This window comes from Arachis hypogaea, chromosome 11, assembly GCF_003086295.3.
Source record: "Arachis hypogaea cultivar Tifrunner chromosome 11, arahy.Tifrunner.gnm2.J5K5, whole genome shotgun sequence".
NCBI lineage: Eukaryota > Viridiplantae > Streptophyta > Magnoliopsida > Fabales > Fabaceae > Arachis > Arachis hypogaea.
Window position 1 is genome coordinate 60,586,453 of NC_092046.1, and position 7,132 is coordinate 60,593,584.

The following is a 7,132-nucleotide window of genomic DNA, read 5'->3' on the forward strand; positions in this document are numbered from 1 at the left end:
ACTGTGAATTCTGCAGCTTTCTGACTTAGTAAAATTTTTGGCAGAACGCATTCCCACGCGTATGCGTGGCCGACACGCACGCGTCGTTTTCAAATATTCTCTACCCACGCGTGCAAATGGCCGACGCGTACGTGTCGATGATCAAATTCAATTGGCCTAGCCAAATTCCAGAGAGTTGTGCAAGAACTGTGCTGGTTTTGTGCGTGGGGCACAAAACGCACCCACGCGAATGCGTGGCTAACGCGTAGGCGTCAGTTGGCCTTTCTCCCATCCACGCATGTGCGTGGGGGACGCGTACGTGTCACTGTATTTTGTTGCTTTCCATGCGTGCGCGTGGGCGACGCGCACGCGTGACCCTGTTTTCATTCCAAAGTTGATTTTTGAGTTTTCAAAGCCAAATTTCAGACTTCTAAGCCTCTGATCTCAGCCCTTATTTCTTAAATTTGATGATATGCCTAGCAATGGGAAGGTCTAGCAAATGTGGTAACTTATGGATGAAGAAAGGGGAGAATTAATGATGAATGATGATCAAGGATCATTGTATGAGATACAGAGGATGAATGTGGAAGTGCTTTGATATGCCATGAGCCGAAAGGCTGTAATTGTTAATGAATTGGCTGATTATGGATTGTATTATGAGTTGAATGGCTGAGATATTGCCGAGTTACGGCTGAGCTACTATTGAATTATGGCTGAGTATGATTGCATATATGCATATTGAATGAAATGTGAATGTTGCACTTCCACTATCTGAGATACGAGTTTCCCTGGGAGAAAGCAATGGCTAGCCACCATGTGCTCCAGGTGGAGACTTGATACTATGTCGACCCTATGTTGTTAGTGTGGCCGGACACTGTGAAAGTTCTGGATGAGCTCGCCCCCGTGAATATATACCAGTGAGGGTGTTGGATATGAATTATGATTTATGATTGAGAATAACTCGAGTTGGGAATGCACGACAGAGGGACAGTCCAATGGTTAGCTACCAGGACTTGTCGGGTTGGCTTTATAACCGACAGATAAGATTCATCAGCCATTGGGACAGGAATACATCATATGCATATTATGTGAATTGTTTGGAATTGCCTAATTGACTGCATATTACTTGCTAATTGTCTAAATGTCGTATTTGTTCCTATTTGTATATCTCCTTGTCTGATATAATTGTGTTTGCCATATTATACTACTGCTGGTGGTTGGGAGGTCTGAAGGATTTGGAAAGGGAAGTATTAGTTAGACTGAAGATCTTTAGTTAGTTGCCATTTATGGTTTAGTCTATTTATAAGCTTTGATTTATCTGCTGGAAGTTCTAGGATTGCCTTCGGCTTTCTCAGGACATTACATGTTAGATATGTGGGTAGTGTTACCATACTGAGAACCTTCGGTTCTCATCCATGCGGATTTTGAGGTTTTCAGATGCAGGACATGAAGCTCCTCACTGAGGCATGCTGGAGACTTCTGGATTAGCGAAGATTCTTGGGTCTCGGCACTTTATTTTGGTTTATGTAGATAGTTACTATCTCTACTAAATAAATGTATATATATACTGTTTTGACTACTCTTAGAGGTTATTTTGGAGAACAGGTTTTGTTAGCTTGTCCTTGGGGTTTCCCTTGGATTTCTTACTTTATGTTTATATAAATATGTATACTTTTATGCTCAGATCGGTTATCTTCGCAAACCAGGTCTTGAGTCTTAATATTCGTATCTTTGGCACTCTTTGTTTATGGTTTCTCCTTAGCCAATCCTTTGTCGATTTTGTTACGTTATCGATCGGAGTGTTGCGCTTTGCTGTTTAACGATTTTGTTTTATCCCTTTTATTCAAAGGCTCCTAGTTATAAACATTTTTCACACTACTATATGTACTAAATTTTATTTTTAGAGGTCGTAATACCTCGCCACCTCTGTCTTATGACTTAAGCATAAGGCTATGTGTGGTAGGGTGTTACAATCTTCTTATCATTGAATTCACAACTACTGAGTAACGTTATCTTTTTTTTTTACTTTTATGCACTTAAACAATGAAACAACTTTTAATTTCTATCTGCCTCACTAAGATTTACAAAATAACCACTATTTTATCCAAGCTGACAATCCTCGTGGGATCGACCCTGACTCACCTCAGGTATTATTTGGATGACCCAGTGCACTCGCTGGTTCAATTGTACGGAGTGTGGAAATCCGTGCACAAAGTTTTTAGCACCGTTGTCGGGGATTGTTCGAGTTTAAACAAACTAACGGATTATTTTGTTGCTTAAATTAAGTATTGTTTTTAATTTTATTTGAATCTTTTGTTTCCTTTTTCAAAAAAAAAATATAAAATTTTTTTCAAAACCATTTCTTTTATTTATTAATCTTTATCTTTGTTTGAATTTTTTGTTCTTGTTCCTGTTAAAGTTCAAACCTTCTTGAGTCTTTTTTCCAAAAATTTTCAAAAATAGTGTATTTTGTTTGAGTCTTGTGTCAAATCTTAAGTTTGGTGTCTTTGTGTTCTTCTTGGTCTTCAAGTTGTTCTTGTTTTTCTTCTTGTTTTGATCTTTAAAATTTTAAGTTTAGTGTCATTTACTTGTTTTTCTCTTTCTTCATTAAATAAAAAATATCTTTTCTATCTTTTTACTTTAATTTTTGAAAATCTCAACAAAAATTTCAAATTTTAATTTCAAAATCAGTATCTTATCTTATCTTAGTTTTAAAATTTTAAATTCAAATCTTTTCAAAAAAATCATATCTTTTTCAAATGACTATCTTATCTTTTTATCTTTCTTTAAAATTCAAAAATCTTATCTTATCTTATTTCAGATTCAAATTTTAAAATTCAATTTCAAAATTTTAAATTTTAAATTTCAGATTTCAAGTTTCAAAATCGAATCTTTTTCAAAAATCAAATTTAAAATCTTATCTCTTTCAAATCTTTTCAAATTCTTATCTTATCTTTTTAAATTTCAAATTTTAAAATCAAATCTTTTTCAAATCTTTTCAATTTCTATCTTATCTTTTCTAATTTTAAAATCAAATCTTTTCTAATCTTCTATCTTATCTTAATTTCAAATCTTTCTTAATTAGTTACTTGTTTTCTCTTTCTTCTTTTTCAAAACTTCCTAACTAATTCTTCTCTCTTCTAATTTTTGAAAATATCTTCTCTACTTCTCTCTCTTCTTTTTCAAAATTCATCATTTAATTTTCAAATCTTTTTAGTTAATTAGCTTTAATTTTTGGATTTAATTAATAAATAAAATAAAAACAAAAATATCTTCTCTTTTTACTTCTAATTTTCGAATTCTCTTCCTTATTATTCAAATTATTCTTCTCTATCTTCATTCTTCTTTCTTTTCCATATCTCACTGGAAGTCCTCTATATTCAAGCATAGAAGTTTCCTTTCTTTCTTTGCTTTCTTTTCTTATTTATGAGCAAGAACAGGGATAAAGAACCTCTCTTAAATGCTGATTCTGAACCTGAGAGGACTCTAAGGAGGCATTTGCAACAAGTTAAAGCACAACACTCCAGAAAAAACCTCACAGATATTTTCGAACAAGAAGCTGAAAGATGGCAGCCGAGCCTCATAATGACGGAGATGCAAGAAAGGTTCTTGGTGACTACACCATACCAACTTCTGATTTCTATGGAAGAAGTATCTCTGTACCTGCCATTAGAGCAAACAACTTTTAGCTTAAGCCTCGATTTGTCTCTCTAATGCAACAGAATTGCAAGTTTTATGGACTTCCACTGGAAGATCCACATCAGTTTCTATCTGAATTCTTGCAATTCTGTGACACTATTAAGACCAAGGAGTGGATCCTGAGGTCTACAGACTTATGCTCTTTCCCTTTGCGGTTAGAGACAGAGCTAGGATATGATTGGATTTTCAACCTAAAGAAAGCCTAGACTCTTGGGAAAAAGTGGTTAATTCTTTCTTGGCCAAGTTCTTTCCACCTCAGAAGATGAGCAAAATCAGAGTGGAAGTTCAAACCTTTGGACAAAAGAAGGTGAATCCCTCTTTGAAGCTTGGAAAAGATACAAGAAACTGATTAGAAGATGTCTTTCTGACATGCTCTCAGAATGGTCTATCTTAGGCATCTTCTATGATGGTCTCTCTGAGATGTCCAAAATATCATTGGACAATTCAGTAGGAGGATCACTCCACTTGAACAAAACACCTGCAGAAGCAAGAGAACTCATTGAGATGGTTGCAAACAACTAATTCATGTACACTTCTGAGAGAAACCCGGTGAATAATGGGGTACCTCAGAAGAAATGAGTTCTTGAAGTAGACACTTTGAATGCCATATTGGCTCAGAACAAGATCTTGACCCAACAGGTCAATATGATCTCTCATCATTTGACTGGAATACAAGCTGCAACTGGCAACACTCAAGAAGCTTCCTCTGAAGGAGAAGCTTATGATCCTGAACAACCCATGATGGAGTAGGTGAACTACATGGGAGAACCCTATAGAAACACCTACAACCCTTCATGGAAGAATCATCCTATCCTTTCATGGAAGGATCAACAGAAGCCTCAGCAAGGCTTCAATAATAATCAAGGTAGAAGAAACCAGAACAGGTTCAACAACAGACCACCATTCCTATTTTCTCAGGAACATATGGAGACTCCTAGGCAGAGCCTTTCTGACTTACTATAGTCTCCAACCTCTCTAAGACCACTCATAGTTTCATAACTGAAATAAGGTCCTCCATCAGAAATTTAGAGGTACAAGTTGGTCAACTGAGTAAGAGAATCCCTGAGACTCCTCCTAACACTCTTTCTAATAACATTGAAGTAAACCCAAGAGAAGAGTGCAAGGCCATCACTACTGAAGTTGAGGCCAAATCTGAAGGGAGCAATCTGGCGTTGAACGCCAATGATGAGATCCCTAATGGGCGTTCAACGCCCAATGCTACACCCTTAATGGCGTTGAACGCCATGAAGGAGGTCCCTCCTGGGCGTTCAATGCCCAAACTGGCACTAGAGCTGGTGTTCAACGCAACTAAGGAGGACCTTATTGGGCGTTCAATGCCCAAAATGGCAAAGAAGCTGGCGTTGAATGCCAGTGAAGATGCCCCCACTAGGCGTTCAACGCCAAAAAGGCCACAAGAGGTGGAGTTGAACGCTAGTGAAGGTATTTCTACTGAGTATTTAACAACCAATAATAAAGTCCCTATCCAAGAATTAAAGAAAGCCAAGGCTCATGTAGGGACCATAGAGGTCCCCTTGCATGCACTCTTACAATGCATGAGTCCTGATGAATACTCATCCTCTGATGAGGATGAGGAAACTAGGGAAGAGCAAGTTGCTCGGTACCTAGGAGCTCTCAAGAAGCTAAATGCCAAGTTATTTGGAGTAAAGACATTGAAGGAAGAACCTCCAGTGCTTACCAAAGAACTCAATGCTTTGGTTCAGCAGAGGCTACCCCAAAAGCTTTCAGATCCCAGATGCTTCCTAATTCCTTGCACCATAGGCACCATGACCTTTGAGAAGGCTCTGTGTGACCTAGGATCAAGTATAAACCTCATGCCACTCTCTGTGATGGAGAAGTTGGGAATCTTTGAGGTACAAGCTGTAAATATCTCACTGGAGATGGTAGACAAGTCAATGAATAAAGTATATGGCTTAGTAGAGGATGTCTTGGTGAAGGTTGAAGACCTTTACATCCCTGCAAACTTCATAATCTTAGATACCGGGGAAGATGAGGATGAATCCATCATCCTTGGAAGACTTTTCCTAGCCACTGCCAATGCTATCATTGATGTAGCAAAGGGATAACTGCTTTTACAACTAGGGAAGAAGCACATCTTGTTCAAGATGCCTCACCCTAACTCTCCCTCTAAGAAAAGAGAGATAATTATGCAACACTTAGTGTTCCAACCATCTCTTTCAGTGCAGAGCTTTACTAAGCCACCAGACACCAATTCTAAGTTTGGTGTTGGGCAGCCATCAACAAGCACTGAGACCAAAGGTACTAAGAAGAAAGTACTTAAAGGCTGGAGGGATAAAAAGATCCCCACTGAAGGCCTCTCACCTGGCATGAGAATTGTCTTCATCAAGAAACCAAACATACCACATACAGTGAGTCGTGTGTTATCTCTAGAGCATGTGGAGCTCATTCATGAGAATACAAAAAGAAAGTTCACTGTAAGGGGCGAAATTCTGAGCCCATATCAATCTCTGCAAGGAGCTAACTGTCAAGCTAGTGATGTTAAAGGAGCGCTTATTAGGAGGCAACCCAACCATAGTTATTATATATGTTTTTCTTTGAATTTATTTTTCTTCATATTTTCTTTAGGTTCATGATCATGTGCATTAGTCAGAACAGAGACAGAAATGTTCAGAAACGGAAACAGAATACTTTGGAATATATGTCTTGCTGGCATTGAACGCCAGACAAGAAGGCAAGAGAGGGCGTTCAACGCCCACAAAAGGTAACATTACTGGCATTGAACGCCAGCCCTAGAGTAGAGGCTGGGCACTCAACGCCCAACAGAGACAGAAGACCTGGCGTTGAACACCAGGAAAGAGGTCCCTCCTAGGCGTTCAACACCCTGAGTGGAGCAGCTAGCTGGGCGTTCAACACCCAACAGAGACAGAAGACCTGCCATTGAATGCCAGGAAGGAGGTCTCTCCTGGGCGTTCAACGCCCTGAGTGGAGCAGCAAGCTGGCGTTCAATGCCAGCTATGGAGTATGAGCTGGGCGTTCAACGCCCATAAGGAGGGCAGGGAATTTGAATTCCCTAGCCTCTTAGGACCATTAGGTCCCACAGCATCTTCACCTATCCCACCTTTTTTCTCTTCTTTTCATACTTCCCCACACACTCTTCTCTATAAACCCTCAACCAATTACATCCATATCTCTTTCCTAAAACCATCATAACTCCCACTAACCCCCACCCACCACAGTTCAAATTTCCCACCCATATTCCCCCCCATTCATTTGAAACCCTAACCATACCCTCCCTATAAATACCCCCCTCATTCCACTTATCCCACATACTACTCATACACATTTAGCCCTCACTTCTCCTTCTATTTTCTTCTTCTTCTACTCCATTATTCTCTTTTGTTTATTTTTGCTCGAGGATGAGCAAAGTTTTGAGTTTGGTGTTGGAAAAGCCTTGCTTTTTACTTTCCATTCCCAC